The following is a 13,162-nucleotide window of genomic DNA, read 5'->3' as shown; positions in this document are numbered from 1 at the left end:
GCCGATATTCTAACGAAAGGATTACCAAAATTTAACTTTGAGAAATTGAGATCTTTGATAGGAGTCACCACAACATGAACAGTATACTTTAACCATTTATAACTTTTCATTATTTTATTTCGGTTAAGAGTTATCAAGTGGGAGTGTTAACGAGTAATAACTTTCCCGCGTAAAGTTTACTAACAGGTCGTTGATTGGGTGACGATGTAATTTAATTATGTTAATTATTTTTGAGGTGATATATTGTTGATTTATAGTTGTAGAAGCACATATATTTTACTTTTGTATTTTGTTCATTAAACGTTTAAACATATATCGCTTTCGTCTGCTCGGTGGGTGAATGTTTAATAGAAAATGGATGGCCAGATCTACGCAGTAAAGTCAATTTGGATGTTTTTAATTACTGGGACTTTAAAGAGACTCTTTCAGTACAAGATGACCTACTGTTTAAAGGAGATCGAGTAATAATTCCTGAGTCATTAAAAACTAATATGTTGAAAGCTATGCATCAAGGACATTTTGGATCTGAATCATGCAAACGTAGGGCTCGAGAGTGTTTATATTGGCCAAAGATGAGCTTAGAAATAGAAGCAGAAGTTAGAAAGTGTGAAATCTGCAATGCCCATAAGAGTCATCAACAAAAGGAGTCTCTACAATCTCATACTGTACCACATCGACCGTGGAGTAAAGTTGGTGCAGACCTCTGAATTGAATAGTAGAAGCTATCTTCTTATGGTAGATTACTACAGTGGATTCTTTGAAGTTGATTACTTGCTAAATACAACATCAAAGACAGTTATCACAAAGATGAAATCTTTAATGCGAGATACGGAGTTTTCGAAGATCTTATAACAGATAATGGTCCACAATTCAGGAGTAAAGAATTTCGTGCATTCTCGTTACAGTATGGATTTAAACATATAAAACAAGTTCACCAGGATATCCAAGAAGTAACGGCATGTCAGAACGTGCTGTGCAGACAGCAAAAGCAATCATAAAGAAAGCAAAATATGATAACACCGATCCTTATTTAGGACTCCTTAATTATAGAAATACACCTAGAGATGAAATTGTTGGCAGTCCAGCTCAGCGACTAATGGGACGAAGAACTAGGACATTACTACCAATATCAGAGAAGTTACTTGAATTTCAACCATTAAACCCTGTTCAAGAAAAATTGAAAATGTATCACAAGGAACAAAAAGAGATTTATGATCGCAATGCAAAAACACTTCCACCATTAAAAGAAGGAGATCAAGTACCTATAAAAACAGAAAAAGGCTTCCAAAAGAAAGGAATCGTGGAAAAATCGTTACTTGAACCAAGATCTTGTTTGGTTACGTCTGATGGTACCAACTATAGAAGGAATAGAAATCATTTATTAATGATTAATGAAGAATCAAGAAGTCAAAATACAGATAAGTCTTATAGTGAGAACAATAGATCTTATAAAAATTGTAATGAAAGTACTAACAGTAATATAAGAACTCGGTATGGACGTCTAATCAAAAACCCAATAGATATTCTTATTCAATAAAAATAAGTATACAAAGAACATATTTCAACATTAAAACACTTCTAATGAAGAGATTAATGAACACCAGTTTGTTTCTGTCACAACATATTGATTTATTGATTTATTTTTGAAAATAACAAAGCATTGAAGTCGGAAGACTTCCTTTGAAGAATTAAATATCAGTTAAAATTAAAGAATTATAATTTACTAGGAGCACAACTCAAAGTTGAAAGGTTTATGTGAAATTCTTGAATAACGGGATGGCTATAGATGACTTCTTTTTCAGTAAAGGTAAAACATTTAACAATAACACCAGCAGAGAAGGGACCTGCAGACCTTCACTGAACTATATTGTTTGACTTCCATTAAAAATTGACAATCTCTAGAAACACTTTACGTGTTTTTCTAAAGTTGACCATCCATATTTAATTCTGCTGTGTTAGAATTAGCCACAGTTACGATCTACACCTTGAAGACTGTGAACAAGTTACGGATGTCACTATTCAAGAACTGACAAAAACTGTGGAAAGCTAAGCAAACTTTACTACGGAGCTGACCAAACTATTTACATTGCCATTTAGAATTAATGGCAACAAAAACACCATATCAACCGGTCTCAATCAATATAGAACATACCATTTCATCTTCGTCAAAAAACAAGGATCCGGAAGTCGAAGATGATGGTGTACCAAATGTTATATTGCTCATGTTGAGACCATTTCCAATCTTTCTTCTCCAATCGTTTGTGCGCAAAGTTAGAAATCTTGGTCCACAGGGTGGCATAGCTAATCTCTGTGTTTTTCTTGGATATTTTTCTGTCCTTGCATTTATCTTAAAAGGTATTGTTAATCAATTTCGCATAGTTGCAACCATGATGTCTAATTTTGTTTTCTCTGTCTTCCGCTTTTACGAATAAACTTTGGAAATGTGCATAACATCGGCTTGTGGAAGTTCAAAACTTTTCCAATTTTCTTTGGTCAAACATTTGGTGCATTTGAAGGAATTGAAACAGTTTAGTATTTCAAACTTGTTCTTTAAAAAGCCATCGTTGTGCTTTTTGCAGGAAGAAAAGAAACAGCAAGAGTAGGGTTATTTTCGAATTAATACTTTCTTCTGCTTTAGATAAGAAAGCACAGAAAACCAAGAAATACAGACTTTTTGCATAACCAGATTATAACAACTGTATTAGTAAAAGAGAGTGGGTCAAAGTTTTTTTTCTAGAGCAGAGTATATGTGAATATTTGAATATGCTTAAATTTGCTTCACTCGTAAAATTCAAATCACGCCAAAACGATCACAAGTAGTGCTCCATGCAATATTTCGTTACACTGAAGCTCGGTAGATAGAACTTTCATTTGCTCGGCACGAGGAAAAGAAATCTACAAACGACTTTTATGCCGATCATTCAGCTACTGAAACAGTTTATCCCAGAGTCTGTTTAAAACTTAGTAGGACTCTCCTCTTAATTAAGAATCGAACTTTTATAACTTTCACATTCGATTTGCAGCTACAGATCTGTTGTTTTGTTTCAGCATGTCGGTTAATCCTAACTGGTTTCTGCAGTCAACCCAAAACTGCGATTCACCACTTCGACCAGCGCCCTGTAGTAATTGTCTTATTGATTAAGATCGAGTAAAAGAAAATAATGGATGAATTAACTAGAAAAATGGAAAAAATTATGGCTGAAATAAATCAAAATTTAGTTTGAACGGGGCAGTATCAGGAAATAAGTAAAGAGATGACGGAATTAAGAAAAGAAACAAAAGCTTTCTAAAAAAATACTTCAACAGTGAACAAAGAAACAAAAGTCATGATGCTTCAATATCATATTTGAAAAGATGAGTGGAAAAGAACTATAATTCCAAACATTGGCAAAAACTGAAGCAGTAATAACACACTAAGATGTGATATTTTGATTTCTAAAGGTATCCCAACTAATGCTCGAAATGAAAAAAACATGGATTGAGGTAAGAAACAAGGGCAGTTCAACGGTACTATGCTTCGTCGTTTATTTTAACGATGAGTTCCTTGATGTCAGAGGTTGTGGATATAATGCAAAAAAGACATTGCACATAAATCAGATTTCTCTGACTTTGAAGGTATTTCCTGGTATGCTTCCTTATGATATGTAATTATATTATTTTTGAAAAAATAAATCATTGAAATCGGAAAACTTCCTTTTGAAGAATTTAAGTATTAGTTAAAATTGAAGAATTATAATTTACTAGGAACACAACTGAAAGTTGAAAGGTGTATGTGAAATTCTTGAATAACGGGATGGCTATAGATGACTTCTTTTCAGTAAAGGTAAAACATCTAACAATAACTACAGCCTAACCAGCAGAGAAGAGACCTGCAGACCTTCACTAAATTATATTGTTTGACTTCATTAAAAATTGAAAATGTCTAGAAACAATTTACGTGTTTTTCTAAAGTGGACCATCCATATTTAATTCTGCTGTGTTAAAATTCGCCACAGTTACGCGATCTACACCTTGAAGACTGTGAACAAGTTACGGATGTCACTATTCAAGAACTGACAAAAAACTGTGGAAAGCTATGCGAACTTTTTCAACGGAGCTGACCAAACTATTTACATTGCCATTTAGAATTAATGGCAACAAAAACACCATATCCACTGGTCTCAATCCATATAGAACATACCATTTCATCTTCGTCAACAAACAAGGATTCGGAGGTCGAACATCATGGTGTACAAAATGTTATATTGCTTATGTTGAGACCATTTCCAATCTTTCTTCTCCAATCGTTTGTGCGCAAAGTTAGAAATCTTGGTCCACAGGGTGGCATAGCTAATCTCTGTGTTTTTCTTGGATATTTTTCTGTCCTTGCATTTATCTTAAACGGTATTGTTAATCAATTTCGCATAGTTGCAACCATGATGTCTAATTTTGTTTTCTCTGCTTCCGCTTTTAAGAATAAACTTTAGAAAAGTGCATAACATCGGCTTGTGGAAGTTCAAAACATTTCCAATTGTCTTTGGTCAAATATTTGGTGCATTTAAAGGAATTGGAACAGTTTAGTATTTCAAACTTGCTCTTTAAAAACCATCGTTGTGCTTTTTGCAGGAAGAAAAGAACCAATAAAAGTTGGGTTATTTTCGAATTAATACTTTTTTCTGCTTTAGATAAGAAAGCACCAAAAACCAAGAACAACAGACTTTTTGAATAACCAGATTATAACAGCTGTATTAGTAAAAGAGAATGTGTCAAAGTTTTTTTTCTAGAGCAGAGTATATGTGAATATTTGTATATCCTCAAATTTGCTTAACTACTAAAATTCAAATTACGCAAAAACGATCACACGTAGTGCTCTGTGCAAAATTTCGTTACACTTAAGCTCGGTAAGATAGAACTTTCATTTCCTCGGCACGAGGAAAAGAAATCTACGAACCACTCTTATGCCGATCATTCAGAGACTGAAACAGTTTATCCCAGAGTCTGTTTAAACCTTAGTAGGACTCTCCTCTTAATTAAGAATCGAACTTTTATAACTTTAACATTCGATTTGAAGCTACCGATCTGTTGATTTGTTTCAGCATGTCGGTTAATCCTAACTGGTATCTGCAGATAACCCAAAACTGCAATTCACCACTTCGACCAGTGCCCTGTAGTACTAGTCTTAATGATTACTAAGCAAGTAATAGAAAAAAATGGTTGAAGTAATTAGAAAAATGGAAAGAGTTATGGCTGAAATAAATCAAAAATTTAGTTTGAACGTGGCAGTATCAGGAAATAAGTAAAAAGATGACAAAATTATGAAAAGAAAAACCCTTTTTAGCAAAATACTTCAACAGCGAACAAAGAAACAAAAGTCATGTTGTATCAATATCATATTTGAAAATATGAGTGGAAAAGAACTATAATTCCAAACATTGGCAAAAACTGAAGCAGTAATAACCCACTAAGATGTGATTATTTGATTTCTAAAGGTATCCCAACTAATGCTCGAAATGAAAAAAACATGGATTGAGGTAAGAAACAAGGGCAGTTCAACGGTACTATGCTTCGTCGTTTATTTTTAACGATGAGTTCCTTGATGTCAGAGGTTGTGGATATTATGCAAAAGAGACATTGCACTTAAATCAGATTTCTCTGACTTTGAAGGTATTTCCTGGTATGCTTCCTTATGATATGTAATTATATTATTTTTGAAAAAAAAATCATTGAAATTGGAAACTTCCTTTGTTTAATTTAAATATCAGTTAAAATTAAGGAATTATAATTTACTAGGAACACAAGTCATGCCTGACGAATTCACAAGAATACACTACACGATGATATAAGCTCTAACATCAGATCCATCTCGACAAAGACAATAGAAGAAGTATACAAAGATACATATTTCGACATTAAATCACTTCTAATGAAGAGATTAATGAACACCATTTTCTTTCTGCCCAACATCTTTTTTAACCATAAACAATAACAGGTTTAGCTGTTGATGCTGCTATTGCTAAGATGTGGTGAATATCTGTTGTAACAAAGCAGTTAAGTTTAGGTGGAGGTCATTTTATGTCGGTGCACAGCAACAAAAAATAATAAAATAGCTACCTTTACTAACGCTCGAGAGAAGGCTCTAGGAAAGCAAAACAGACCGTTTATGTAGAAAATCTACAACTGTTTTACGATTTCGTTTTAATGGATGATGATAAATATAGAACTTGTGTCTGTGTATGATGAAATGAAAAAACAACAGACACTTCATAATGTAAATGGTTTGAGCCAGGGAATATCCTAACATATTTGTGAATGTAGATCGTCCAGGTTGGTATAGTCCTAAGAAGGACTGTTTTTGTTGTTGTTGACTGACGTTTTGACAACCTTAGCGGTAGTCATCTTTACAGTCAAATGAGGAGTAAACGTCAGGTTAGCCTTATTTGTTATCCGGTTCTTACGTCGTTGTATTGAGTGTCTTTTCAACGTTGGTTACACCAGAGTTGTTGGCGTATGCGTCTGACGTTGCGTGCAAAACGTATGTAGTCTATAGCAAGTTGTTTGCTCTGTCATCCAAATGATCGTAATAAAAGTAAATGGTTTGAAACCGAGAGTATCGTTACATGTTGGTAAATGTAGATCGTCCATTGTTGGTATAGTACAATCACACCAATTCACAATGACAATACACATTTAACATTCCATTTACATCAGATTTCTCCGTCTTGGAAGGTATTTCCAGGAAAGCTTCCTTATAATTTGTAATTATATTTTTTTTGAAAAAATAAATCATTGAAATCGGAAGACTTCCATTTGAAGAATTTAAATATCACTTAAAATTAAAGGATTATAATTTACTAGGAGCACAACTCAAAGCTGAAAGGTTTATGCGAAATTCTTGAAGAACGGGATGGCTGTAGATGACTTCTTTTTCAGTAAAGGTAAAACATCTAACAATAACACCAGCAGAGAAGGGACCTGCAGACCTTCACTGAATTATATTGTTTGACTTCAATCAAAAATTGGAAATGTCTAGAAACTATTTACGTGTTTTTTCTAAAGTGGACCATCCATATTTAATTCTGCTTTGTTAAAATTTGCCAAAGTTACGCGATATACACCTTGAAGACTGTGAACAAGTTACGGATGTCACTATTCAAGAACTGACAAAAAAAAGCCATCGTTGTGCTTTTCGTAGGAAGAAAAGAACCAGCAAGAGTTGGGTTATTTAAGCATTAATGCTTTCTTCTCCTTTACATAAGAAAACACAGAAAACCAAGAACAACAGACTTAGTGGATAACCATATTATAACAGCAGTATTAGTAAAAGAGAGTGGGTCAAAGTTCTTTTTCCTAGAGCAAAGTATTTGTGAATATTTGTATATGCTTAAATCGTAAAATTCAAATCACGCAAAACGATCACACGTAGTGCTCGATGCAGCATTTCGTTACACTGAAGCTCTGTAGATAGAACTTTCATTTCCTCGGCACGAGGAAAAGAAATCTACAAACGACTCATATGCCGATCATTCAGAGACTGAAACAGTTTATCTCAGAGTCTGTTTGAACCTTAGTAGGCCTCTCCTCTTAATTAAGAATCGAACTTTTATAACTTTTACATTCGATTTGAATCTACAGATCTGTTGAATTGTTTCAGCATGTTGGTTAATCCTAACTGGTTTCTGCAGTCAACCCAAAACTGCGATTCACAACTTCGACAAATGACCTGTAGTACTAGTCTTACTGATTACGATCAAGTAAAATAAAATAATGGATGAAGTAACTAGAGAAATGGAAAAAATTATAGCTTAAATAAATCAAAAATTTAGTTTCAACGTGGCAGTATCAGTAAATAACTAAAGAAATGACGGATTTAAGAAAAGAAACAAAAGCTTTCTTAACAAAATACTTCAACAGTGAACAAAGAAAAAAAAGTCATGATGTATCAATATAATATTGGAAAAGATGAGTGGAAAAGAACTATAATTCCAAACATTGGCAAAACTTAAGAAGTAATGAACACATTAAGATGTGATATTTTGATTGCTAAAGGTATCCCAGCTAACACTCGAAATGTAAAATATGGATTGAATTAAGAACAAGGGCAGTTCAACGGTACTATGCTTCGTCGTTTATTTTTAACGATAAGTTCTTTGATATCAGAGGTTGTGAATGTAAAGCAATAGAGAGACTGCACTTAAATCAGATTTTTCTGACTTGAAGGTATTACCAGAAAAGCTCCTTAAAATTTTTTAATTATATTATTTTTGAAAATAACAAATCATTGAAATCGGAAGACTTCCTTTTGAAGAATTTAAGGATCAGTTGTAATTAAAGAATTATAATGTATTAGGAATAAAACTCATAATTAAGAAATCTGCAAACGACTCTAATGCCGATATTTCAGAGACTTAAATAGTTTGTCCCAAAGTCGTTTTGAACCTTAGTAGGTCTCTTCTTAAGAATCGAACTTTTATAACTTTCACGTTCGATTTGAAGTCACAGATCGTTTGATTTATTTCAGCATGTCGGTTAATACAAATTGTTTTTCAGTCAACCCGAAACTGCGATTCATCACTTCGACCAGTGCCTCGTGGTACTAGTCTTACTGATAACGAGCAAGTAAAAAAACACTATCACCAACCCATCAACCACAAATTTACTACCAAAATGAATGCCTTCTTTAAAGTTTAAGAATGAAGTTATTGACGTTTATAAATATTCACCACAAATTGTGACAAAATTTTAGGTGTCACCAAGTCAGCAACAAATTTCCAGTTCAACAGCACCTATGAGCGCCCTTTTATTTTATAATGCTATTTGTTGTAGTTCCATGAAGGAAAGAGAAAAATTATTACGTAAAACACACGTAAAAGAAAAGACGATGGTTACTATCCAACAAAGCTCAAGTTTAAACGCTGCTGACTGGTGTTTATCTTGTGCAAGTATTTAATTTCAAAATATTTTAAAATCCTTCGTCTAAATTTTTAAGTTTGCTTATTGTAAGTACCTATCCTAAACATTCATTATATATTGTTTCTTGCTGGCAATGGTAAAAGATGATTCAATATTATTTTTAAATTTACTTTGGAACGAAAACATGAAATACCTACTCAGCTGATTTTTTTACCGTTAAAATACACCGTACACTCTACATTGTCACTCTACACTCTACACCTATTTGCACCAACTTTGATTACTTTCTACTCAGTCGCATTGAAAGAACGCAAAATCGTTGTTAGAACAGCAATTGTGACATTATAACGCCAAATAGGATAAACATTAACAAGAACCACTGGTCAAGGAAATGAAGCCTATTTATATATCAAGAATCGAGAAAACTACAAGAACATTTTTGAAACAAAATACCACACTAAAATAACGAAGCCTCTCACCATGCAAGCAAAAATTCTATAGCAAGAAAATGGCGAAGCACTTTCAATAAATAAACTACTAGAGCTATTTACTAAGCAAGCAACGAAGGCATTCACAAATCAAACAACGCAAGTCTTCAAACAAGCAACTGACGAAAACCGTTGACTGAGCAATTAGCGAAAGACATTCACAAAGCAAACGAAGAATGTCTTCAAGCAAAGCACGAAAACTCTTTACCAAGAAGACAACACAACTCTGATGAAGCAAACTAATAAGTTTTCAATCAACCATCAACTAAAACGGACACAAAACAAACAGCGAAAACCTTTCAAAAGCAAACAACAAACCCTTCACCGAGCAAACAACACTTTCACTAAGCAAGTTTTATTTTGATCAAGCAAGTCTTTCATTAAGCAAGCATTACAATATTTGATCAAGCAAATGATAGAAGCATTTGAACAAGGAAACAAAGAAAGCATTTCTACCAGATACTAACGTCCAACAAAATGCAGAGCATTGCAGAGCCTCGTGTAAGCTATTACTCTAAAATTATCTAACAGGAATCAATTCGGACGCGACAAATACTTATATACTCCAACAGAATATTCATAATTAACATATATAAAATTTTTATCATATCCTATTTAATCAGATATAGTTTCTTTGTTTTCAAAATCCTAGTGGGTTATATTTATAAATGTGAATATAAAGATCTTTAGAAATTAAAACGCACTGGGAATTTTCACTGCGTGATTACTATGTTTATCAAACAAGTGCAATACTCTGAATGCATTAAGACATCAGCTTATCAAGAAGAGAAAAGTTTTGCTGATCGTGATGAGGAAACTATAATATTGTATATTTTGGCAAATCTTTAAACCTAATTTGCATTACCGACATAAACGTAAGCGATAGAACAAAGCAAAGCTTTTTCTGAATGAATGAATGAATAAATGAAAATCTTTATTTGACACGCTGGCCTTGTCAACTGGGGTTGATTTCCACAAGGGGCGTGCTTTTGTTCAAAAACAATTACAAAATTTACTAAGAAATAAATTATGTACAGAATAGAGAATTATAAAAGCTTCATGAGAGCTTCGCTATAATGGATTTTGTCTTTAGAAGTCATTTGGATGGTAGGCATGCAGAAATAACTCAAGAATGATTGGATGCATGTTCTACAGATGTGTCACAAGATATGTAAATGATTAAATTTGTTGACTTAATCACATTATAGAACATAAAATTTTGAATGCGATAGATGATTGCTCTTTGTGATTCTCCACATTGATGAGACAACTGATGTTTTCACTGAAAACTAATTAGGCATTATTTGCATCATTAATATGAGGAGTATATATAATTGAAAAGCGGCTTTGATTTGTAGCTGTCATTTTTTATACAACTGCAACTGCTATTTCAGTTGCATCATTTGTTTGTCTAATAAGATACCACTGAGGATTTTATGCTTATTCAACTTACCTTTTTCCAATGCTGATATGGCATTTGCATTACAAATCCAAGCTTCTTTTTAATGATACATACTTTAGTTTTATCTGTGCAAACCATCATACTTATTTGCTTTTTGTTAGAAACCTCTTATCAATCTGAATACTTAGCATACCAGTGAGTACAGGCGATACTTTTGTTTATATTTATATTCGTTTATATATTTAAAGACGTGGCAGCAGCCATTTGTTCTATCCAGTACATTAATAAATATATTTTTCGTATTTTCGTTTTTGTTTTTCAGTCTTTCAAGTTTATGTAATTGGACTAGTCGGCTTAATTCGATCTTGTCGGTTGAAGATAAAGCAAGTTCTATTTCCATCCGAGTTTTTAGATTGACGGATCCGAGTAAGAGGCTCAGTTTATATGTGTTCATACAATCCGTTTTGTTTTTTTAGGATCCGACATATCGGATCGTGTGAACAGGCCTTTAGCTAGAATTATGTTAATTATCAAAAAAATTCATTATATTTATGTAATGTCTTGTTTTTTATTACTTAGAATCAAGCAATGTGTACAAATCAATCACAATCATTTAGTAACGTTACATCATGAACTTGGGCATATTCAGTATTTCCTGGAATACTGGCATTTACCCTTCGTGTATCGAACTGCAGCGAACCCTGGTTTTCATAAAGCTGTAGGAGATCTGATGTCTCTTTCAGTTGATACCCCAACATATTTGAAGACACTTTTTGTTAAAAAACTATGAAAGTGATAATGGTGAGAGAAAAAATTTTAGATAGGAATTTCGACCGCATTGAGTCAAAATTCGATACATAATGATGAGCATCTTCAACTTGAATACCTCGTATATAACCGTGAATCACAATTGTATTTGTGTGGTCTTTGTATTTGAGCACTTGGCCGTAAATGTTCTTTTTACTGGAAAATTTTTCTGTAATTATCTGGTATTTCTATTTTCACAAATTTGAATTTTGCAAGAATTTTTTGAAAATTTGGACTATATTGAATTTGAATGTTACAGAGGCAGATATTAACGCGTTGATGAAAATGGCGATGCGAAAAATAGCATTTCTACCGTTTGTGTATCTGATTGATCAGTGGCGATGGAAAGTGTTTAATGGTGTCATTAATAATAGGAATTACAAGGCAGAATGGTAGCGTCTTAGAAAAACCACCAAGGAATAAAGTCACCTGTTGAAAGAAGTAAAAATGACTTTGATCCTGGAGCCAAGTATCATATACCTTCAAATGTACCTTACATAAGGTATCCTGTCTTGTTAACTATGTTTTCTTTTTTACTGAACGCAAGAGAAATATAATTTCTGTTGTGGTAGTTGTAACAAAATACGAAGTTGAGGATAAGGAATCTTTTATTGTATCATGTAGGTTTTTATACTTAGATTAATTTTATTTACTGTATAAAGCAGTCACGATATAAACCTTCAACTTTGAAGAGTGTTTAAAACTTTGCTTGTTGATACAAAACAAACAAACAAGACAATTGACTTTGCTTTTACTTTGCATTCATCAAATAATGATTCAATTTTATTCTTCACTTTCGATTGTCATTTCATATGGATGATTTTCGTATTGGGCAAAAGATGCATTTCAAACTACATCCTACATATAATATTCCTTTTATTTGAAATTCTTTAGAGTCGTAAGAGTCGTCTGCTTTTATGTTTAGATATTTTATAAGCTATATCCTTCAGTTCCAATTTCACAAGACAGCATGTGAAGCAGCAAAATTTGATGGACCTCTTTACAAATGCTCCATTTAGAATTCTACTGCAGCTTGAGAAAAAATTGGGTGCTTCATTGGCATTTTGATCCGGATTTTCCCAGTAAATACAATACACTCCCTACTTTTGTGGCACTCTCCATCTTCCACATTCTACCTCCCTCCATTTACAACATCGTTTTTCTTAGAACCAATTGTTTTACTCTTCTTTTCCTTTATACCTCTTCCACGTGTTCTTTGATCGTTAATATATTTTTCCTTGCTTTTCTTTTCAAGCTCAAAAACAAATCTGAATTCATACGACTGCATATCAAGTTTTCATATTATAATATGATTTGTAGTTTCAATATAATGGAACATCTCAGCTCCTACCAATTTATAAATTCATCCATGAATTAAAAGAAAGATTGTTCTTGTAGTAATATGTTGAAGATGGGCAAACGTAAACATTGGCAATTTTCATTGGAGAAATTGACAGGGGAAAGAACTATGTCTGTGGCGCCAAGTAAAGGATATTTCAAACCACTTCAGGAATGGCTGGTAAAAGAAAGATGCAACAAAAAAGACAAAATTGGTTGGCATCAACAGCTTGCTTGA

At 33.1% G+C, this 13,162-nt stretch overlaps 1 pseudogene; it reads left to right on the top strand.

Moving 5' to 3' along the window:
* The first annotated feature begins 958 nt into the window (after nucleotides 1-958).
* On the top strand, nucleotides 959-13,162 carry LOC124433390 (annotated as a pseudogene).

Source organism: Xenia sp. Carnegie-2017, unplaced genomic scaffold, assembly GCF_021976095.1.
Source record: "Xenia sp. Carnegie-2017 unplaced genomic scaffold, XeniaSp_v1 HiC_scaffold_1, whole genome shotgun sequence".
Classification (NCBI taxonomy): Eukaryota; Metazoa; Cnidaria; class Anthozoa; order Malacalcyonacea; family Xeniidae; genus Xenia; species Xenia sp. Carnegie-2017.
This window is presented reverse-complemented; position numbering and strand designations above follow the sequence as displayed.